We start from the raw sequence: 25057 nt of genomic DNA, 5'->3' as shown, positions 1-25057 counted from the left end.
GTAAAGATCTCATGCTCTTGTGCAGAACACAATTCAGAGAGCCCTCCTTTCTGTTTAATATTCCTATGAGTGATTGTGTGCCTACTAGTATTAAGGTCACACTTTACACATTATGTGTTCCGATACTTGTCACTGTCTGATCTCCCCGCCATTGGTTGTCCCTTGGTCGGACCATTTTGCCACCCGGTTGGTTGGTCCAATGAAGAACCATCTGCGATAAGCTCCCTGCAGCCTTTTACTATGGAATTCTGTAAATTGTGCAATGTGGGATTCATTGTCTTCCCTGATGCAGCCCTGTCTTTGCCAGTGTCTGATAACCCTCAGCTTTTATTAGAGAATTATCATTGGCACTTGATGTCTGTTCCTGATGTGAGTGCACCATTAGGCACCATGCCTCAAAAGAGCTCAAAACTAACCATTGGCTGGTAAAATGCTGATGTATTTAAAATGTGCCAAGGGCTTCACCAATTTGAACGTCTTTGGTGTTGTAATTATTCACCTCCAGCCAAATACAACTCTCAAATGTTTAATTATAATTATAAATGCCAAATGGCTTTTTCTGCGTGACCATTAACTGCATCCTCCTGTACTCTTTTTCAAGTCCCCTGTTGACAGATTTAACATTTATCCCAACATATCGTTCTATATTTATTTTATGATTGGATAGTAAATTGTTATTTTACACTAGGGCCCTTTCGGAACTATACTAGATGGGCCAACTACAGATTTGACATTTATTTTACTATGTTATGACGAGTCACTTTATGATTGTTTTGCTGAACGTTACAGGAAATGTTTTGCACTCTATGAGAAACTGAACTAGTGTGGCACCACTACCCGGTACCTGTTCTTGATTGTTTACTCCTTGTTGTTTTACAGTGTTGTCCTCCAATGTACTGAGTTTATTCATGCTTTTGCCTCTGTGTACAGCGCTCTGATACCCACAAGGGTCATGTTTGCGCTTTATAAAACATTTTTAAATAAATGCTCTGATAAAACTACCAAATCTGCCTAATTTTCTCTGAAAATCTTCTGTCCTTCTAATATCACCACTGCTATTTTTATCTCTATTGAGAAAATAAAATACTCCTTTACTTTATCTGAATCCTTGAGCTCAGCTGCAAGGCGCAAACGATTCACTGACTACTTTGATTTTAAGGTTAGTACTATTATACTAGACTTGAGGGGTAGATAGGAAAAATATTATACTATATAGCAAGAAGATTTCCTATCAAACTTTCCCTGTCTCTCACTCTTTTTTCTAACCTTGTGAATGAGGACTTAAGTCAAGAACACCCCACCCTTGGAATCGACAGCTGGTATTCTCCCTGTTTGGATGTATACAAATATATGAATGCTGGAACATTCTCTTGTGAGATATCTGATGAATACCTCTTTATCTTTCGGTAATGTTCCTCTAGAGTTTAAGATGGTGCACCTCTAGATTTTAAGATGGTGTACCTAAAAAATCTCACTCATTTTCCCCCAGATTACATGTTTAAATATAGATCGATCTCTCAACTTCAGTATCTAGCTAAATTACTGGTATGGGCTGTGTTTAATCAGCCTTTTAAAGTTTTAGAAATCATTTAACTCCTTCCTGTGTAGGCCGCCTTTCTAGCTGGATGAACACCGAATCAGTGGTGGGACTTGCTCTCACTGAGTTGCATCTTTGTGCCAGTCAAGATGTAGTAGCCACTCAGAGTTTAGTGTCTCTTTCTGCAGCCTTTGACACTATGGATCCTCAAGTGTTATTAGATTGTCTGGTGAGTCTCTGTGTGAAGGGCACAGCTCTTACCTGTTTCCAAGAATTGGTGACCAACAGAACTCTCCAGTTATTTCTTTCCTCTTTTCTTTCCGAAGCCGGGCATTGGTCTGTGAAGATCCTCAGGGTCTGTTCTTGTCCCGTTTACTTTTCAATCTTTACATGATCACTATGGAAGTACCTTATACACTCTTTTCATTTATCTATGTTCATGTATGCTGATAACTTTTAAATTATCCTTAAGATCCTAAAATTGCTGGTGATTTAAGGCAAAGCACCACTGATTCACACAAGTGTTTGGAGTAGATTAAGTCCGGGATGTGTCAGTCAGCTAAAATTGCACGAGACACGCTTGAGATACTCTTACCACACAGACATTCTACATTTTGAGAGTTTCAATTTGGCAATCTTGTCAATGACGTGTTAAAAATCACCATTAGGTTTGACTTCCCATTAACCTCGATGAATCGGTTACATTCTGTTGTAAGTTCTGGTATGTTTCATCTCTGCAATTTGAAAGAACTCATTCACTTTCTTTATTTCCCTCACAAGGTTCACATTTTGAATGCATTCCTTGCAGCCCATATTGATTACTGTAATGTATTTTGCCTTGAATTACCAGCTTATGCTCTGCATAAATTGCAGTTATCAGAGCTCTGTGGCCTAGTTGCTCCTCAGACTTTGACGTACTGATCATGTTTCTCCTGTTCTAGTTTGTCTGCATTTGCTGCTTTTGAATGCTATTCTAATCTTTGCTTGGTTCTCTTTGTTTGATCCTCCCTAACATCCTTAGACTTTGTTATTAGCACTTTTGCTGGTACAAACCCAACCGTTTCTTGTGGTCCAAGGATACTTTTCTTTTCTAACTTTTCTAAATTTTCCCACCCTACCATTAGTGGAAGAGCATTTTTGATTGCAGCTGCTTCTCAGTGGAATTTTCTCCCTTTATCGTTGCCGTCAAAGTAATCTCTTCTAAATTTTGGGAAAACCTTGAAGATGCAGGGCTAGATGTATGAAGCCTTACTTCATTTGCAATCACAAAAAGGGTTCTTGGGATGTACAAACCACAAAATACAATTCAGTAACACGTTACCAAATCACAATTCGAGCTTGCGAACAAAGTCCAAATCGGTATTTGGAAAGGGCGTGTTTAGGGCATCCCTTTCAAATACCTATTTGCAGTGGTATGTATTGTTTTAGGACTGAATTCTGGTCACCAAACAGTAATTATTTACCAAATACCAGGGGACGTAGCAGTAATTACATTTGCAAATAAAAAGGGATCCCCAAAGGACCCCCTCCATTTTAAGAGTAGACTGTGGCCCTATGGACCACTATCTACTCTTAAAATAAAAAAAATGCCTTACACTTTTTATATATTTTTTAAACAAATCTCGTTTTCCATTGAAGAAAAGTGGAGGCAGCACCAGGGATGAAGTCACACTTCAGCCCAAAATGGTCATTTTGCATTATTTTATTCTTCATTGCATCAAACAAAAACCGGACAACAGCCAACACGTTTCGTTCCCCTTATCAGAACTTCGTCAGGGTAAGAAGTATAATTGATGGACCACGTCCCAATTGTTGAATCAAGGCGATAATAAGCTTGCTCAGAAGAAACAAAGTCGGATTCAATTTCTATAAGCGTCAACACACCATTTGAACTGGATCCAATCTGTTGAGCCCGCTCAGGGTTATTCAACACAGTTCGGGTATAGCAAAACGGACTATAGTCATCCGGTATTTGCAGGGTCTCAAATCAGGGCTGTGGAAGAACTGGGTTATATTTCAAGCAGTGGGTCAGTCTGAGTTAGCCATCACCATTAGATTTGGTAATCTAAACCATTTTATTTCATAATACAGTAAGAACCAGAGCAAGATTAACTCAGGTGAAAAGGTCCGTGCGTGTCCGCATTCACAGCAAAAATGTAATAGCCAGCAGGCAGAATCCAACTAAAGTAAAGTACCGTGGACTTGGGGTGTACTCACCGGTGTAAGCACTGTCAGGACGTCTTGAATTCATCGATTGCGGTCGATCAGAACCTCTTTTACATTGAAGTATGGGCGTCCTATATTAATGAACGATTTTACTTTAGTTGGATTCTGCTTGCTGGCTATTACACAACTGTGTTGGATAACCCTGAGCGGGCTATTGCAGCAGATTGAATCCAGTTCAAATGGTGTGACATCACCGTAGAAATTGTATTTATTCTAAAGAACTTCTCTGCCTTCTTTAGAATACAAAATCCACCCATTAGCAAATCAATTTGTGTATGTCTCCTTTTGCAGTTGGGTGTGTTTTGATCCCATCTGTGAAGAGTTAGTTAGGTGGGGCCAAGTATGTTTCATGCTTATTGTTTACTGTTTGATTCTCTTTCCCAATTGTAAAGGGGAGGGCTACCGGCCAATGATGAGGGACCTGAAAGTTCTAGCAAGCACAAGGGGTTCCTGTTTGCCATCACCTCCCTGGTGGTTTTGGGGCATAGGTCCTGCACAATCTCGACGCCATCTCTTCTTCTGATATCTCCTGTTATCCTTTACCATGGACGACCCTGGTTACCTGGTGCTTTGATTGGATACAGTCTGAACCGTATTTGAAATTTTTAGATAGATCGAGGGTGCAATCTCCTAGGAGACGCACAATTGGGGAAGCCGCACTGCCTGTCCCCAGTACTGAGTGTGAGGATGGGATAAAGCTTGTGTATTACCCTACTGGTCCTATCTGTTCCCACGATCTTCCTTCCCCTTTTGCTGTTCTATTTACCTCTTGTTAGTTTGGTCCATTTGGTGCTTTTTAGTTCAGAGCTTGTATAGTTGAAGGGTAAAGAAATGCTACACATTGGCAACTTATTATCTCGGGTGGTGGCATTCCAGTGGACCGTAGGCATCGGTCCTGCCCTTTCGACCCTGCACACATTATCACATATTTTCTATCTCTTCACCTATCCATAGTCCCCAACCACATCCCTGAAAACCTATTTCAGATGTTTCAGTGATGTGCTTCTACAAGGTGTGGGCAGTGCTAGTTTGCATGTATTCACGGGAACCTCAGCCCCTCCAAGCGCTAGGCTGTGGAATTCATCGTTGCTTGCCTGGCTCAGTAATGATGGAGATCTCAGGAGGGATGTCCTTGGAGTCTTCCAGTCAGACCATGACATGAAGTTGTAGTTTCTAAAAACTCTTTATTTGAGCCACAGTGACTGTCTCCAGTCTCATTTACTTTGAGAATCTAAGCATATCAAATTCAAATCCCTGAACTATATGTTCAGAATCAAGAACGGCACTGCACCCAAATACTTACAAGACTTGGTATGCCCCTATCAACCCTCTCGTCTGTTACGCTCTTCTACTGAAGAAAATTTTGAAATTCCTAGGATCAAATTTGTGAGAATGGGCGGCCGCTCCTTCTTCTACCTTGGTCCGATCTTGTGGAACTCTCTTCCCGATTTGATGCGTAAAGAAACACTGTACTCTAATTTTCGTAAACAACTAAAAACTTGGCTATTCAATCAATGATTCTAATCAAGGTTTTAAGAGTTTCTTTCTGTGTCTGCGCTGGGAAACCCTTCTTGGGTAGCTGTGTGCATTATAAAAATAAATTAACATAACATGTCTGGAGAACCCAATCGCACCACCTTCCTACACTTTGAAGGATATGGCACGCAGCTTCATACAGAATTGGGATATAGAAAGTTCGAATGCTGTTACATTTTAAAGATGTAAATATAAAAGAAAAGGAGGACCCCACACAGACTTGTAAGGGACTGGGGGGGAAGATAATGTTTAAAAGCAAAAGGTCCCAATTCGATGCACAGTAAAGGATATGTCCAATTTCAGTATTACTAGTAGGGGTATATTCCTTAAAACAGCATGCCAAAACTTGGGAGGGAAAGGCAAAGGTACAAACCGGTGTATTCAACCTATAACTATATCACAATAGGGACAATAGTGGATTTTCACAAATTACAGACAATATTTCAAAAATATAATGATAAACAAAAACAATGCATGTTTGGTAAAACTCTGTTATACAATTTATTCATACAGTAAATTTTATAATTCCATTATTCAAATCACAACATTAAAAACATATCACATTAGACATTTTAATAAAAATTACAGAATAAAAGAAGAATCAAAAAGTCGACGCGGCGTTTCGGTTTTCTCTTAGTACACCTTCCTCAGGACTGATTCTTATTCCAGATGGAGTTCATATCTCTACTGGAGAGTGCTGATTAAAAAGCGTTTCTATAGGCTTTTGGATGATTGACCCATCACCAGATGCTGTGCTCAATTTGCAAAAATATGTTGTCTCTCACAGATAAGGAATTATATCAATGTTCCTTATTGTTGTCATCTACATCTATTGGTAAGCATCAGGAAATTTCTGTGATTAAGATGTATTCTTGGCGGATTTATCTGCCAGGAGGAGCCACCGTTTTTATGACCACTGTAGATGGTGATGTTCCATATGCACTAGGTGAAAAATCCCTGCAGTATTGAACCACTTTCAATTCGGTCCGTTTTTTATGGAAGACCATTACACAACCTCGGGCTGGCCTCATGGGTTTGTCGTTACCTTCTTCATTCAAGTCGGCCTCCCTGCTCCTATATCCTGGCAGTCCGTCCTCCTGTTCTTCACTCGATATATGTCGAGGTTGTCTAATGGTAATAAGCATATACTTTATGTGAATTTCGTTGCTATTTGATTGTACCCTTCTTCAGCCATTCATGAAATGAACTGCTAAAAACGAAAAAATAAGTAAAAATACTAAACCACAAGTGTGTCCACTTAGATTAATTTGGTAAGTGGTACCAGACTTTGTTGTAAAAATAACCTACCTGGCCAATTGTTTCTTTGTTGTCTTAGTTTGAGTGGTCTAGGCCAGATAGTGTACAGACCCAAGCCTTATTTGTTTCTCCTCCCATGCCACAAAAGCATGTCTGATATCCATTGCTTGGCGACAACGTAGAGGTGGGTAGGCGCCAAGCTGGTGTAGCTTTGGCCAAGAAATAAACACTTAATTGCATGTCTGCACGTTGAAAGGTACTTCATTAATGACCTGCCCTTTCGATCCATAATTTGATTTTGTAATATAAAACAGTTTGGATATTGCTCAAATCTCTTCAGAAACAAGACCTTTTCAACTGACCCCCATCAGAGACGCAGGTGTTGAATGAATAAAAGGAATATTGGGCAGTGCATATTTTTAAAAAACTGCGGGAGGTTGGATGTTGCTCTATAAAACTTGATTGAATCCCCTAGAGTGAAAATTTTGATTAACTACCATTTCAAGCTATTTGCAATAAGACATTCCCTCTGAATTTCTCCCTGGGCAAATGTATTTAATGCAATGTAGCCTTAGAGCCTGACGTTGCGGGCTCTACCGGCCACTAAATGCCTGCCCCAGCAATAAAGACCCAAGCCAAACGCGAGGGCCTTTAACAAGGGAGCAGGCCTTTAATTGGCCGGTAGAGCCCACTACAGAGGGCTCTGAGGCTATTTGAACATGGCTCCCCTAGGCGCAGAAAGTTCTAATTTGTAAAAACAAAGGCCTCTCGCAGCACGAGGGGGGGTTTAAATCCCTCCAGGCTCAGAGAGGCCTTTGTTAACAGCAATGGCTGTGAAATGAAAAACACATTGGAATGTTGCTCTCTGGACTTCTACCAGCCAGTAGAAGCTGTTGTACTCCTTTGTCAACATTGGAGCACTCGACATTCCAATGTTCAAATATTTGATATATTGCCTGGATTCTGGCTGTGAATTTACATTGTGCAAATTTGCTAGTTAGTGGATATCGATTTACTGAACAATCAACTGCCATCACTTCTTGCAAATAGGAGATTTTATTACTATGTCCCTTTAGAATATCTGCAAGATCAGGCCTCTGAGCACAAACTGAGTTTTCTTTAGGGGTGTTTCTTTTTAAGTTAGGAATTGTGCCAGCTTGTTCTAATAAATAAACCAACAAACAGAAGTATTAGAACTATCCTGTAAGGAAGAATGGTTACTACATTTATTAACTTTAAGACTGGGATTGAGTTTTTCCTCCCAGAGACTTTTTTGGTTGAACTTATGCAAGGCAGGTGTTGATCCCAGGCTTGTTAATCATTTAATGGACTGAGATTTGGGCTAGTATAGGCCGTATATGGTTCCTTCCTAAGCTGAGTTATTCCAGAAATATCTTAAAACCGATCACTTGCTACTATTGGATGGAGTTAGTTCTGCTTTTCTACACATGCATTACTAGAACTTGAGTCTCGCTTCTCAAAGATTGTCCAGTGGGGAGAAGTAACACAATCAGCTTATAAGACTAGGTCCGTTCTATTCCCTAGTTTATAGATAGATCTAATGACTGTTGCTCACCAGGTATCTGAGAATTTACTATTTTGAACAGCATATTTAAAAAGTTACATACATATACTGCCCCCCTCCACCCACCCACAATAAGTTGAGTCTAGAAGTTAGTTGCATTCTCGGCCCTTGTTGTAAAAGAGGATTCTTAGAAGCCCCTAGAGTGTTCATAGCCCTACTTTGGATGTCTCTACCACCAATGTTCTTTGCACACCGCTGGGTGTTGGGACCCCGAAAGGCTCTCACGGTAGCATATGCGAATATTCTGTCTGGTTCTAACCAGTAGCGCCTTTCTTTTTATATCTCCTGTGATTTATTTTTATCTTTTTGTGATAAATTCTCTAGTTTATCTACATCACAAAACAGCGATGTATAAAAATGACTGACGCAAATATTGTTAACTACTGCAAATTCCTCTGAGTAGCATTCTATTCCACTTTGTTTAACTTGTCTTCTGGCATTGCAGAGGTGAACAAACCATTTGCAGCCTTGGCCCTACCCCTGCAGGAGCAGCCCAACATACACTGACCTTATTGGACCTCGTCAGCGACCCCAAAAAATGAGTTACCGTCTGACAGAACACTTTGAAATGTGTTTTGTAGAACACCCCCCCCCCCCACCTAAAACAGGTAATAAACAGTGGTTAATTTGTAAAAAACATAAGTGCCAGGGCTCTCATCAGGAGGCAGCTTACCCTAGCCCATTTCTCCTGTTAGTGCCGCCTAAACAGAACCAACTACTAACCTTGAATGTCGGGAGAGGATATGGCATAGTGGCCAGAGCTGCCGACTTTGGAGCTGGGGAACCAGGTTCGAGTTTCGGCGTTGGTTCTACATCCTGTGATTCTGGGCAAATCACTAAATCTCCTCGATAATAAATGTGTCCTTAACAGGTGCTCATGGAAAGCGCTGGTGTTGATTAAGTATGGCTGCTGAGCGAATATATGATTATACCACGATTTCAATTACCACGCATGGCTTTACCACGCGAATTTTACATCGCAAGTGGCTTTACCACGCTGGTATTTACAACGTAGGATTTTACTACGCCTAGAAACGTCTTACCTGCACGTCTTTCTCTACGAGCCCTTACTTCCATCCTCCATTGAAACAAGCGTCAAAACACGTATACCAAAATAAAAAAAGGACTGTTTTTTTGACGTACACGGCACGTCTTTGGGGGAGGCTCTTTCCTTTTTCTTTTAAAATTATGTTCGTTTTTTTTTTTAAAGTAAACTGCTTGTTATTTTTTGGGGGGAAGACCCCCCCCAGCCCCCCTCTGCCCCCCGCTTGTTATTTTTTGGGGGGGAGACCCCCCCCAGCCCCCCTCTGCCCCCCAAGCCCACGCAGAACGACTCGAAGGAATACCACATCTCCCCCCCAGCCCGTGGTAAAGACGTCGTGGAAGGCACCCTGCGTGGAAGGCACCCTGCGTGGTAAGTGTCACGTGGTAAATGTTAGTAGTGGTAATGCCTTCGTGGTAAATGATGTTTCCCCTGCTGAGCACCGGAAACCATCGGCTCAAATTAAGCACTGTTCATAAATAGACAAACCCTGTCAAAAGATGTACCCAGCATTTAGACGTGAAAGTCCTAGTTAGTAAACTGATAAAATAGGAACACGGATTTTTCTTAAAAAGAATGAGCCACTGAAAAAACGGACAGAATATTTTTAAGTTCTTTGAGTACACGAACCATCCTAATGACCTTTGATCACAGGTCTCTGAGATTTTACCATCAGCCTAAATACCTAAATTCGGCAATTTTTTTAATCTTGCTACCTACCAACTTTTGTGTCAATGAAGGAAATAACCATTTGAGACTGTCGGGAAGGGGGAGTAATGGTTGGTTCCGCGAATCCCTCCACTGCGTCAAAAATTGCAAGTAGAAAAGCAAATTGAACTGGTGAAAAGCCAACGCTTTGGAGAATAGAGCAGTCTCGACATAGACACTGAGCATCCATCAAGAACCAATTAGTGAAGCAAGCACACTTTCCATTACTGCCTGCCTGAGGGGCGCCTGTGCATTAAACACAAGAACTCCTTCATTTAATTGGAGAACTACAATCATCAACAGCATTAACTGCTGCCGTCGTAGAGTCTGCCAAGTTTTACAAGTCAAGTCAGAAAGATTTGTAAGGCGCTATAACCCATAGGCACAGAGCCGCACCATACCGGAAGAGACCGGGAACTAGAACACGCGTGTCCTTGGTGTGCTCTTCTGAAGTGAAACACACCAGAACTCCTAGGCCGATGAAGGGGAAGACAACTTGGAATACACCAATGGTTGCAACCATTACGAAACTCTACCCGCCAGCATTGCCCGAGTCCGGCGGCTCATAGCACTACATGGATACATCATCTGTCCTTCCCTCCATTCTTTTCTTTTTATCTGTGTATCTCTCAATTCATCATTTTTCCCTTCCCTCTGTTCTTCCATCCATCCCACTAACATCCACACATCTTCCTTTTCTACTTCCATCTCTCCAGCCTTTCTTCCATCCAACTCTATTGTGATCCTTCACTTCATCATTCTCATCATTTATCCACTTGTCTATCCCCTCCTTCCACCAGCCAATCTTCTCTCCATCCATCTTTGTCATCATTTAGGGGTCGCAGCTGCAACCCCTGGCTTGCCTTTGTGACCCCTGGCGTCAGAGGTGGATAATTCAGTGCCAGGAACACAGGGGCAACTGGGGCTCCACTCTTTATTTTCTGTCAATTTTTTTATTACACTAATAGTGAATAAATACAATATATATTTCACTAATAGTGTACTACAAATGGAGTACAATAAGCTGGAATATGCCCTTCTATGGCAGCGGAGGTAAGGATTTTTAAAAAAATGTTTGTTGTGTGCGCGCTTGCTAGTGAGAGTGTGTTTGTGTGAGGGAAGATATATGTGTGAATTTGTGTATGTGTGGGTGAAAGTGGAGGTCAAAGGGCGTATGAGGTCTCTTCCGCTGGCATTTCGGTGAATTGACGTCCATGCCATCCATCCATCCATCCATCCACCCGCCCTTCCATGCATACTTTACTCCATCCATACTTTACTCACATCCATCAGGGATCCATCTCTTCATCCAACGGTAACACCATCTATCACTCCACCCCTCTCCTTCATCCCTTCTTTGTGCATCTTTATCCATTTTCACCCCATCGCCAGCTCCATCATACTATTCTCCTGCAGTGGCATTCATAAGCTTATGTTTGTAGATCTGAGTCTCAATTATAGAAAGGTAAACATCAGTTGTAATGGTTTACATTACCCGGAACTCCCCAGTGACACCCGCCCCCGCCCAAGTGAGGGTTCATGGCATCCCTGACTACATGCCCACAGGTGTAAATACATCCCTGTGGCTCTTCTCAGCCTTTTATCCTTCCAAGGTGGAAAATCTGAGCTCTATTTAGTTAGGCAACAAGAAACCTCTTTTATGCACTTGTGGAGTGGTGTGGCTCACTGGTTCGAGGCGGCAGACCCGGAAGCAGAGAACGGGCAGGGACCAGGGTTCAATTCCCGACGCGGCAGGGTCATGGACCAGGGTCAAAACGGACTCGATAATTCTCGCCTCGGTGCCTACTCTAACCAGGGAACACACTCGGCAACTCTGGGCATTAAGCTTGCCTCATCTCTACAATTTCCCCCCACAGACGCCGGGGATGCCTGGTTTCACCTTGGAGATACCCAGAAAGGGACCATCTCACAGGGAAAACCAGGACGGGTTCCCCAGCGGTCTTCAGCGCCAGGATACTCCATGGAGTCGCAGTGCGCTTTACAAGTACACCCACATTTACATTTAGTCTTTTAGGGATCTCGAGCAGGTCCATGGTCTGGGACCTCGGTGTCCTGGGAAGAGATAGATCGAAGTCTGGTTCTCCAGTGCACACGGCCTTTGGGCTGCATATCTTGAGAGCCTAGCCAGTGAACGAAACTTAAACCCTCTTTTCACCCTGGATCCAACAAATGCAGCACTCTATCGGACATGCAGACTCAAGGCGCTGTAAACTCACCACCACCCGAGCAGCAGAGTTTTAAATATTTTGCAGGCGCCCTATGAGGGTTTTTATCGAGTTTACAAGATTAGTACCTAAGTAGTCAAGCTGGAATGAAGTTATGACTCCATTTGCTATGGTCATTTAAGATCACACTCTGATTTAGCCACTGGTTGACCTGTACTTTCATGGCCAGCCTCCTGTCAAACACCACATCCAAGGTTTTAACTTCTCTGGCGATGCTAATGACCGAGTCATCCAGGGTCCAACACTGAAACACTAAATCACTGTATCAAAGGAATTCAGAAAATTCTTTATTTCTGAAGGTTGTGCACATAAACATGTGCACATAGTGCACAGAGGAGTGTTACCTTTTTTTGATGGTTAGTACGGGAAATATGTTGGTTATCTTTAGTGCATCTCAGATTCATCTTTAGTAGGGTGACCAGCATTGGTCCAGAAAGGCCAGTTCTATGCAACATTTTCGGAATACTCTTTAACTTTGTAAATTGTATTTATGTTCATTGTATGGAAATGATTCTCTTTGGGATATTCTGAAAATGTGGCATGGACGTGGCATCTCTGGGCCGTCGATGGGCTCCAGTTTGCTGCTGCCACTATCATTTTTGAAAAATCTCTCTGGAAGCAATGTGTTCCAAATAGAATTAAGGAGGCATTGGTGATGGCATGATCTGTGCGTTTGGCTCCAAAGCGCTGCATCACAATTTTAGAATCCTTTCTTTGGTGAGGGGGGGTGCAACAGGAGCAACCAGATTACATTTTACTGAGACTGAGCCAGAGCCACAACATCTTCTCCGCCTGTAATATTGTCTAATGTCCCCAAAATGCAACGTCTGCGGACTACAAATCTGGACCTACCTTTTTTAAAGTGCATAGGTGTCGCTTGTGATCGCGGAGAATCCACAAGATTTGCCACTTTAGCCACAGTTGTCAGTGACACATTAGGGTGTGGATGTTCTCCAGGGAAGTGATCAATGCAAACAGTGCAAACACCAACAGAATCATACCTTTGAGGGTATCACAAACATTTACAATGTTATTTCTGCACTTCCCAATTTACACCCTAAAAGCTCAGGCCAAGTAGTGATGAAAGTGTGGGAAGAGCCTGGAAAGCTCTCTTTTTTGGAGGGGCTTGGGTATTGGAATATTTCATATAGAAGATGATTTTCAAATATTTGAAAAATACTTTATTGTGAAATGTTGCATTCCCCATAATCCTATGGATTTTTTGCATTCAGGAGGATCCTCTGGGTTAGATTTAGGATACAGGTGTGTGTTAGACCTGTCTGCCTTTGGATAGCCCCTCCTAATAATTATTTATTTTGTCCCCTTTTTGCCCCTCAAAACCCTTTTATCTTTTTATGTCCACTGGATTATTTAGGTCTTGACCCAGGGGTTAGATGCTCTTTTTGCCCTCATAGTCTTCTTTTCTGAGGCCTAGGTGCCTTTTCTGACTAGAAAGTAGGGGATACACAAAATGGTGGACATTAACTGCCATAACTGTTTTCCTCAGAGGATAGACCCATAGGACAATATAGGGACACTCTAGAACCTTCCAGCTGGTTCTGGAAGCCTGGGGCTAGCCTATAAAAGGGTCAACGCTAGGGCAGCCATTTTAGAAGTGGAAAGAAACCAGAGAGAGTCCAGCTAGGAGTCCAGGCCACTAGTCAGGGAGAACAGTGCACTGTAGGCGGGTTGATGGTCCCTAGAGGCTGCTATCCCCTGTTGTTGATACTTCCCCTGTGTGTGGATCTGACCCTGCTGGGGCCCCCCTAAATCTGATTGCTGCTCAGGGACTCCCAGAAGTTAGGAACAGTGAGACGCTGGGACTTCCCCCCCCCCCTTCTCTCTCATTACCCCCATTGGCGTCAGAAGACCGGCGGTTGCTGAAGGTGGTTTGCTCACCTGTGCTGTGTGCACGGCCCGGCAGCTGGCTGACCTACTGCCCAGAGAAGTGGCGTCGGGGTTTGAGGAAGACCTGGTGTGGTGGCGTCGCTAGGTCCGCTGCAGTGCGGAAAGAGGAGAGCTGCGTCTGATTTCCGCGCAGGCTCAATGGCACAGAGCCTGGGGGGAGTGTCTCGGAGGAGGAGCAGCCTGAGGCGACTTGCCGGTGGTGAGTGGCGGCAGCGTCTACCTCCTGCGCAGGGCCGGAAGCGCGGCTCTATGGAGAGGCGTCTCAGCGAGTGAGCAGCTTGTGAGGAGACCGGGCGGTGTCCCTGCACGGCGCAGGTCCTGTGGGTGAATCAGCCGGCGGGAGGAGCAAGTACCGGCCGGAGGAGGCGGAGATCTCCCCTTTTTCCGGCAGTCAGCCGCTAAGGGCCCGTCTTGTCCAGAGAAGGCAGCGCGAGGTGGGAACTGAATTCCCTGACTGGCCGAAGCCCCAGACCCACTGATTCCCCAACCGAGTGCGCAGTAAGTGGGAAGGGGGAGGCTGGGCAAGCTTAAACAAAAGACTCCGGTCACTTGAGGAAGTGGGGGCTCAGTCAGCCGGCAGGTGAACCAGGAGGGAAGAGCCTTTGAAAGAAAACCAACTGTACTGTGAGCTGACACAAGTGTGTAGGGAAGGATCATTCACACAGGTGCCATTCTATCTAGACTTGGGCCAATCTGAGGGTGGAAGTAAAGAAGATAACTTAAAGAAAGTGCAGACTGTACCATTTTAGATAGGAGACGAGGAATCTTGAGGGTGCAGCGCCTTTCTCCTTAATGACTGGGTCACCTTAGGGACCTGCCCTCATGGAATGAGTAAGCCTTCCCAATAGATCAAAGCCTATTCCCAGAAGGATCTAGAACTGTGTACTGAACAATAAATGTAAGATGAATGTAAGGAAAAAGTTGGTGGATTCATGTTAACTTGCAATTAACCTACCAGTCAGTAAGATGTTTGAATCTTTCTTCAAGTTACCAATGTAGAAGTGACCCTAGAGCTATATACCTTTTACTAGGGAATGTAATGAAGTTATGAAGAATTTCCTGTCTTGACAAACTAAAAGTGCCAGGGAAAAATTGTCTTTGAATTGTGTGCCAATACCTTCATAAATGATTTAAGTACAGGTATTTCAGAGAAACAATCTAGATGCTGATTTGAAAAATTGTATGCAACTATAAAACTAAACTCAAGAAAGGAAAAAGCTTTTCTACTTTTATAAAAAATTAAGGTGTAATGTCATTTTTGAGTGCAATTGCATTGAGTTACCGCTGGGTGGTGTGCAACCTTTACACATGTGCCTTTATTTAGTGATTGTCTTACCCTAGGCCAGGCTACCCTAGGTGACCTGACAACTCTAGGTCCAACAGTGTGCATCCGTAAATTTACAAGTATTGGAAACTTTCCCAATGTATCTTTTGGGCCTACATCTCTGTTATGCAAACTATGTGCATTTATGCCATTACTTTGAATCCGGCCCTATTAGTGTTTTTCATACTAATGCGCAGTGGCAATAGTTTTGTCTCCTCCACCGGATCCTTTCCCTCACGATACTACGCTCTGTTGTCCTATATCTCTTGAATCAGTGTTGAAAGCATGGGGGCTGGATGTGGTGTTAACACCATCAACCTGGTTCAATATAGGTCCTGGCCTGTCTTACATGTGACTGCTTCCTGGGCTGATACTGTGGGAGATCCCTCTAAGGTCATGAAAATGGCACCATTTTGTTGGGTAGCAGTAAATATTTATACTGCAGGGGCAAGATGTCCCTAGGGGTAATCGCTAATTTTACAAATGCACATTACTTATTATTGTGTGAAGTTTTCTATATCTGAGACCGGTCCATGTTCTGAGACCTCAGTGTCTTGGGTGGAGATTGATTCAAAGTCGGGTTTTCCACTGCTCTGGGCCTTCAGACCTGTTTGTGTCTGAGTTGCTGGAGTGAAACGTGTACATGTAATTTGCGTGCTCTGGGAATTGTCAAAATATGCCTTTGTTAATTTACAATTCTAGTTAATGAGTTTTCCGCAGTGGAGCGGTGTCCTAGCAGCTTATTTCATTCTTACCATTCCACCCACTCAGGGTAGAATGTTCTAAGTTCGAAAGAGAGAAACATGAAGACAAACGTCGGAATGTTGGAGCTCCAGGCTTAACCGCTTAACCGCGGCGGCAATTCTGCCACGGTGCAGCGGTTTAGCGGAGTGGGCGGGGCCGCGTCAGCCAACTGATGTGTGCAGCACTACGAAGGTAGTGCCCGCGACGGCCGTTGGCCGACGCCAGCAACAAAGGGGTTAAAGCAGCCATTAGAAGCACAGAGCCACTCCACTGTCTTCAATGGAGCTCAGCGTTCCAATGTTCTAATGATATGCAACACTTTTGTTTACTCCCTGTGTCGATGTAATGGTGTCTGTCCATTTAGTGTCCATATTGTCTATTTAACTATTTACTTCTGCCTTATATTCAGCACTATTACCTTTTTTAACACATATGTTTCAATGCATGCGACAAGTTCCTTGCACAACTTTATTGCTATAGTGCATACAGCACATCACATTCAAGATTGTATCTACAGTTAAGGCACCATCTTCTTAAATAACACAGATAAGAAAGTAACACTTTTTCAATCTGTGAAAACTGTCAGATACACAAACAATGGCACTGTTTATTATTTCATTAACAACTGAAAGGTACAACCAGTTCGCACCTAAACCTATTGCGAACATTTGCAGATAGAGCGGGCACTTTGAAGGTTTATAGCATTTTTCGAAATGCTCGCTTTTGTCATTATTTTTTTACATTTTCGCACGTCACTGCCAGGTGAAACATTTCAAAACTACCATTAGTGCTCCTAAACACCTTGGCTTCTTGATACCTTTTACAAGTAAATGTATTTCAGACGAATTCCCCTGTGGGATATACAAATGTTATTCCACTGCTGTGCCATGAAGCCCAAAGCTCTAGATGCTGTCAATGACCGATACTGCATTTGAAGCCATAGCCTTCTGCCATTTCCTTGGCAAATGAGCATACATAAACGCTATGTGAGAGATTTGCTGATAACATACAAATTAAAAAGTATAATGCCTGTAACTGGTGCGCTCCACCTTTTCTTCTTTTTGTACATATGCACCATTCCGCACCTTACCTCTTTCACACCTCATCTCTTTCACACCTCATCTCTTTCACACCTCATCTCTTTCACACCTTATCTCTTTCACACCTTATCTCTTCCACACCTTACCTCTTCCACACCTTACCTCTTCCACACCTTACCTCTTCCACACCTTACCTCTTCCACACCTTACCTCTTCCACACCTTACCTCTTCCACACCTTACCTCTTCCACACCTTCTCTTCCACACCTTATCTCTTCCACACCTTACCTCTTCCACGCCTTACCTCTTCCACGCCTTACCTCTTCCACACCATACCTCTTCCACACCATACCTCTTCCACACCATACCTCTTCCACACCATACCTCTTCCACACTTTACCTCTTCCACGCCTTACCTCTTCCACGCTTTACCTCTTCCACACTTTACCTCTTACACACTTTACCTGGTAAGGGGACACCTTTACTGCCTGGCGCCTTCCTTTTCAGCTGCAGTAGGCGCGCAGCGCTTTTAAACAGACAATTTTACTCGTTTTTGTGTGTTGTGTAAAATTTAAACTGTGCACCTGGTTTTTACCTGTTTGTTTTTAGCGAGGTAGCGCCCACATTCTTACATCATAATTGTGCCCCCCACCGCTTGCAGAAGCGGAGCGTTATCACCTTGCATAATTTGGTTGGGCAGGAAGTAGGGCCGCCATCTTGGGGCTGCTGTCTGGCAGCGTGCCATCTCTCTCAGCGCTCTAGTCTCCGCGGGGAGAACGAGGAGGCTGTATTTAAAGCTCGCTTCCTCCGCGCAGCGGTGACGCGCAGCGGAGGCGCCTGACTCGCGCCTGAGTCAAGCCAGAGTCCTGCCCGTCTGCGCCCGTCAGCGTCCCGGAGGCGTTTCGGGCGGCAGGCGGGGCTCTGGTCTTCCAGCATGTGCAAACCCGGCGCACTGTGTGTGCGGTATACATCTGAGGAGCTGTGCTCTCTGAACCTTCGGGAGAGCCGGTGTTGCTCTGTCTTTCCGGCACGCCATAGGGGTAAGCTTCGCTGCCCGGGCTGTAGCTGGCGCCCCAATCGGGCTATGTCATCTGCCCCGATTAGTAACAACGTGGGCACAGAGTATGCATGCATGCTGCTTAATACCAGATCGGCGTGCTGTCATGCGCAAGATATCTTTGAGCTCCTTGAGACAGAGAAGCCTCTTTGCTTATTGCTGACCGAGACATGGTGGGGAGAGTTCTCGAACCCCGACGTGGCGATGGCAATTCCGTCAGAGTATAACATCTTCAGGAAGGACAGGGTCAAGGGCAGGGGCGGAGGTGTCGCACTGGTGGTGAAGAAGGGCACGGTTTGCACCGTCTTGCAGACGGAGGATATCCGTGGCTCGGAGTCGCTTGCTTTTTCCATCATGCTAGCGCCGCACCAATCAGTGAAAGGACTCCTGGTCTATCGACCACCAGGTCCGCCCGGTACGTTCTTTGCTGACCTTGAGTCGGTGTTGCTGGGATTGGCCTTGAGAGCAGAGCATTGCATAGTTGCGGGGGACTTTAACATCCGAATGGACGATCCGTCTGACCCCGCTGCTATAAAGCTGTCCGACACCTTGACTCCGCTGAGCTTTATCCCCTACTTGAGGGGGCCGACTCATGCTAAGGGGCACACGCTTGATCAGGTCTTCTCCACTTCGCCTCTGGTGGTGGAAGAGATTCTCCCGGTTGTGTGGTCGGATCACTGCCTTGCCAAATTTTCTATCACTGGCAGTGTTAGATCGTCCGTCCCTGCCCCTCAGCAACGGGCTGGTGCTGCCAGAGCGTTCAATCGAGTGACCCCTGAGATGTTGGCTCAGGCCGTTGTGGATCACCCCTGCCCGCTTGTCGGAGACCTCGAGAGAGACCTGGAGTCCCTGCAGGAGTGGCTTGCGGATAGGCTTGAGGATCTGGCCCCGGTGTTGCCTCCCCGCTTAACATCTAAGCGGGTCTCGGCCCCTTGGTTTACTGCAGCACTGCGGGCTACGCGGCAGCAGTGCAAGGTTGCCGAAAGGGCCTGGCGGGCACACTATGACATTGTGGACAGGTCTGCCTACAAACGCGTGGTGAATGACTACCATCGGGATATCCGCCTTGCAAAGAAAATTTATCTTGCGGACAGAATCGACGCAGCATCGAACTCTAGTAAGGAAATCTTTACTATTGTGAGAGAATTTATTTCTCCCCGGACCGTCACGTCGGAAGAGGTGCCCCTAGAGTCCTGGGCGGCGGACCTTGCCTGTTTTTTTACGGCCAAGATAAAGCTTATTCAGGATTCTTTTCCATCGGGAGCGCCTGAGGAAACATCGCCTATTTCCGCGGCTGGCCTTCCCTCTCCCGCTTGGCAGGGCGCCGTTTTGGCCGAGTTTCCATCTCTGCCGGCCTCTGCCTCCTTAGCACTTATGGGCAATTTAAAATCGGGGTCGCCACTTGACCCATGCCCAGCTAAGCTTTTGGGTAAGTTGGCGGAGGTGGTTAACCCACTGGCGAACCCTCTTCTCAATCTTTCGTTGAGTCAGGGAGTGGTTCCGCCAGGATGGAAGCAGGCGATGGTCATCCCGCTGCTAAAAAAACCGGGGCTCGACCCGAAGGTCCCAGCCAATCATAGACCGATTTCGCTGCTGCCGGCCCTCGTTAAAATCCTGGAGAAGCACGTCCAGTCGGTGCTCTCCAATTTCCTGGAGTCTCATGAGATCTTGCACGACTCCCAGTCTGGCTTCCGCACTAATCGTAGTACCGAAACCGCGCTCCTTGAGGTTTCTGAAACCATCAAGGGAGTGTTGGATACCGGGGGCAAAGTCATGCTGGTGTTGCTGGATTTGTCGGCGGCTTTTGACACCGTCCCCCATGATGGCCTTCTCGCAAGACTCTATGAGATTGGCCTGCGGGGGACGGTGTTCAAATGGTTTTCATCCTTTCTTGCCGACCGCCGGCAAACGATCTGGACGCCGCCTGACACCGCTGTGATGCCGCCATTGGGAGTCGGGGTCCCTCAGGGCTCTATTTTGAGCCCGACCCTCTTTAATATCTTTCTGTCCCCCTTGGCGGCGGTCGTGGAGTCTTTCGGTGTCCGGATCGTGTCATATGCCGACGACACCCAGCTCCTCTTCTCTTGCGAGAGAGGGGCTGACTTTGACGGGGAGAGTATCCGGAGTTGCCTTGGGGCTGTGTTTTCATGGTTCCAACTGCACAGCCTCAAGTGCAACTCTGAAAAGTCCGAGGTACTCTTTTTCGGGTGCGATGCGGAGCCTAGCTGGCAGGCCTGGTGGCCCATTGACATGTTCCCTCCGTCCGGCTCTTCCCCTGTTGCTAAGAACTTGGGGGTTAAGATGGATGGGGGACTGTCAATGAAAGCCCAGATTTTTGGGGTGACCGGCACCTGCTTCGGCCTATTAAAAATGCTGCGGAGGTTCCTGCCTCTTTTGTCGGAGGAGCATAGGAGGCTGACAGTGCAGGCCCTGATAGGCTCCAGGTTGGATTATGCCAACATTCTCTACCTGGGCCTACCTGAGTACCTGCTGCAGCGGCTTCAGGTCGCGCAGAATGCGGCGGCCAGGGCCATTTTTGGTCTAAACAGACGCGCCAGTGCCTCTGGGTTAATTAGGACTTTGCATTGGCTTCCGATCCGTAAACGGATCGCTTTTAAGGCCATGATATTGGCCTATAAGGCACTCCACGCAGTAGGAGCTAAACATCTCCAGAAGAGAGTGGTCTTTTACCATCCGGGCCGCTCTCTGCGGTCTGAATCGCTGCTTATGGCGGCCGTCCCTCGCATTAAGAGAGCTCGCCGGGGCGGCCGTTCTTTCAGTTTGCTAGCCCTACAGATGTGGAACGCGCTTCCACTCTCACTTCGGGGAGCGACTAGTCTTTTGGACTTCAGGAGAGGTCTTAAAACCTGGTTGTTCACCCAGTAGGCCTCACTAGCTGCTCTTTCTTGTTTCTTTGTGTGTGTGCTGTCTTTTTGTGTTCTTTTTAATTGCGTTATGTTATTCTGAATCTGTTCCCCTTACCCAAAGCGCCGGGACACTCTTTTTGAGTATCCGTTGCGCTATATTAAAAACATAAATAACATAACATAACATAACCTCTTACACACCTGCGTTCCTTGGTCCTATAATCGATGTGTTCTTGCGACCCTACATAAAGATCTCTTGCAGGCTTTTTATCGCTATATAATTAATCTGATTATTCTCCCTGCACACGTCGTTGCCAGCCTCCTGCAGTTCGTATTGATGTTTCGTGTGATTCTTGCCCCCCAAGCCAAACCAACCACCTCCTTTAACTTTATTCTAGAGTCTGTGCTACGACCTGTCTCCCTCGCTGCATGTTACTTTTTTACTTGCGTACTAGTTGTCCATCCTCGATCATTAACCGATATTTTAAAACCTTGTGCACAAATGAAAATGTGTTTCAACCAAAACTGTTCACTAATTTACGCAAAATAATGTACAGGAATTTAACAGGTTAATTTTGATATATTTTTAAATATTTGCAGATTTCTAATATTTGGTTACTTTGAAAATTTAAAATGCATACTTATAATTTTTTTAATAAAGTTTGATTTCTACTCTGTCTCCGTATTACAAATATGTAGCATATTATCTTTGCAGCGCACAACACACATACCTTAAAACAATTATTCCAACATACTGTACAGCACACATAAATTCAGTCACTCAGTCATTCAAAGCCTGATTATAAAAAACACACAAAAAATCTATTCATTACCTTTAAAAGTTATAAAAATTGCACGAACTATTAAAAAAATACTTTATAACATTTACTAAGACAATACCTATTGGCTTTGCCAATGCTTGTCTTTGCATATATCTGCTAACCTCTCTACATATCTGAGTATTATTGCTTGCATGCTACTTAATCGCCATACAGGACCACCAAAAGTTTCTGAGGGAACTACTAGAATTTAATAGGTGTGCCCAAAGATCGCTAAGGTTTAATCCGAAGAGCAAAGAATGTATGCACTCTTGCTGCAACCTGTTTTATTTCACATTCTTGGCACTGTAACATCTCTAGTGTTTTTCAACCTGCTCTAGAAGTTGGCATGTTCTTTTACTAGCGGCGGGACACAGTGGCCCCTAAATATACACTATGCACTTTTTTTGTTATCACTCTGCTTTGCCAAAGAAGGCAGCCGCGTTTATTTTTGCATTATAATTGCATCGCGTTTTCACTTTAAAGTGAAAGCGCGATGCAATTATAAACAAGCGGCTGCCTTTGCCAAAGCTGAGAGCTTGTTTTTTTCTCTCTCTCTCCACTGACGCGCCACCTTTCGCTCTGTCTCCATGTTTCTCACCCTCCACCCTTTTTTCCCTCTCACAAACTGCCCCGCCTGTCTTTCACTCTTTCCTCTGCTTCTCTGTTTGTAAATATCTCTACCCACCTCACCGTTACCTCTCGCTGTCTTCCCCTCTTCGTCCTCCTCGTCGATATATCTTTCAACCACCCTCACTTTCTGTCTCTCCACCCCACCCGTTCTCTTCCCTCCTTCACACTCTCCCCTCCCTCGCCCTCTCTTACACAGTCACCGCTTGTCTGTGTGTCTCGCTCAGTCTCACCCACTCCCACTTCTTTCTCTGCCCCCTTTCCTTTTCCGTCCCTCTTCGACAAAACACTCTGATCCCGTCGCGTGGCGGAGTTTGACCCCGCCACCCACCCTTAGCCTTAACTAGAACTAGGGAGGTGAAATGGGTTTGGGGGTGGCATACATGCCTTAACGCAGTGGTCGAACAGTACCAGCAGGCACTCAGTATGTTTTTGATACAATGGATGTGAAAAAGTGCAGAAACCTCACCATCCGGCAAGCCCATGGCGTAGGAGGGATAGGTGAGATGGTTTGCTGCTGATGATCATCCCTAATCAGGTCACATTACCACAGACTGCACCTCAGGCTCCACAGATTGCCTATTTTATACGCCCCGTGTCTCGCAAGGTCGCACTTTATATCAGCTCACTAATTTTATTTTTATTTAATCATTTAAATATGTAGTTGCATTATGTTATCAAAAACCCTTTCATCATGTTTCTCGTGTCTTGCCTCTGGAGTACACACTATCCAGTCTGTGCGTGGTTTTTTCTGTACTGCCATCTTCCTAAAGTTACCCTCACGTCCACTAATAGCACACCAATGTTCTATTTATGTGTGCATCTTCAAGCTTTAAGTGGCTGTATCAGGTCGCAAAATGGAGGCTTGTTTCTGCTTAGGTGGTCACTTTTTAGATCTCGTGACGTAAGCAGCGCATGCACTGCTCGTCCTACGAGGGCTTCTACGATTGGGAGAGGGGTCAGTGAGTGTAGAAGCAGAGGCACACACTTAGCTGAATAGAACAATTGTTAGCCTGTCACATGCAACTAACTGTATATTATAATGTGTAATGCACATACCTTAAATGATAAAAATGTGTTGTTCAGCTGTGAAAGCTAAGTTGGTTAATGCTATCACTTCAGACTTCTCTTTGAATAGTAAGAGGGTCAGTCATTTTAATTTTTTAGAGTTTTAGATAGCGCAAACTAGTTCTGCAGGACAAGAGACTATGCCTGACCTGGTGGGTTCATACTTCTGTATTTTCACAGGCTGGTAGTGTTGGGGTAGAGCTTTCGTTTTAGCTCTTCGGAGGTAACATTGTGGGACTAGGTGCAAAATGTCTCTCTAGGTTAAGCTTGCAGTTTTGTCCTATCGCTGAATGTTAGTAGGTTGGGGAAGTAGTGTCTGGGACGTCCTTTAAACAAGTATTTGCAATGTAATAGGTCTCACTTTTGCGAGAGTTTAAGCTATTAGCATTGTAAATGACAATGCCTTTTATTTATGTTTTAAAAACCAAAACATAAATAAAAGGCATTGCCATTTACAATGCCAATAGCTCAAACTCCCGTACGAGATCTATTGCATTGCAAATGCTTGTTTATAGAATCTTATGCCCCCCACACTCGTCAGGAGCTTCATCTGTCTTGCATGTGCGCCCCTGGCGCCCAGCTCTTTTAGTGCCTTGAAGCAGTGGGCCAAGGGCCTTACGAAGACCCCGTCGAGTGGTGTAGCCAGGCAGCTCTGAGTCCCCTTTGCTTGTATTGTGATGACTTTGTCACGTTCTCTCTGCCAGTGCAACTCATCAGTTAAAGAAAAACACTTTTTTAAAGTTTATACCTGAATGTCACAGCCAACAGATTTCTTTAAAAAGAAAAACCCGGAAAGACTCAAAATTGAAACAAGACATTCCGTGTTTGTTAGGCACGAGGAGATTAAGTTAATTTGCCCTGCCTGGTCCCCCAGTTGCAAGTCGGCAGCTCTGCAGTAACGCCACATGCTCTCTCTCCAAAATGTAACCCAGGGTGGTATACACCCAGTGAAACAGCCACTCAAAGTCCATTGCCTAGTAGTCTTAGCATAAATCAGTTTGGGTTCCAGAGAAGCGGTTTCCTTTTTCAATGTTAGACTCCTATATTTGTCGTGCTCAGCTATATGTGTATTTCTAGTCCTGAAATTCCTCCTTTTGCGATGGAAGGTATGCCCGTAAACATGCGTAAACTCACAAGAGTAAACGACAAGGGCGCTTTGATTTCTTTGCATTCATGTGATGTACAGCCTTCTTAAACGCGCAGCTCTGTTGTGAAGCATGGCTGAAAGTAAAGGATGCGTCCAATGGTGACTGCGAGATAGCACTTTATATCCTTTACTGCCAGCCCTGCTGCACAGCAGCTGCCCTGATCATACTACACAGCTAAAATACATTGAAAATCCCATAACTCTCGCATAGGTGAGATCTATTGGCTTTGCCAATGCTTGTTTCTCTTGAAGCCTCCTGTGCCTGTTGCCTCGAGGAGCTGGGGATAGTGACAGAGACACCCAGAGTCCCTAGGCTT

The 25057-nt window shown here is 44.8% G+C and overlaps 1 protein-coding gene across 1 annotated transcript in view; it reads left to right on the top strand.

Annotated features, from left to right (window-relative positions):
• CAPN5 (calpain 5) overlaps positions 1-25057 on the top strand; it is a 581017-nt gene that overhangs the window by 208947 nt on the left and 347013 nt on the right. The window lies entirely within an intron of this gene.

The sequence above is a fragment of the Lissotriton helveticus genome, chromosome 8 (assembly GCF_964261635.1).
Source record: "Lissotriton helveticus chromosome 8, aLisHel1.1, whole genome shotgun sequence".
Lineage (NCBI taxonomy): Eukaryota > Metazoa > Chordata > Amphibia > Caudata > Salamandridae > Lissotriton > Lissotriton helveticus.
This window is presented reverse-complemented; position numbering and strand designations above follow the sequence as displayed.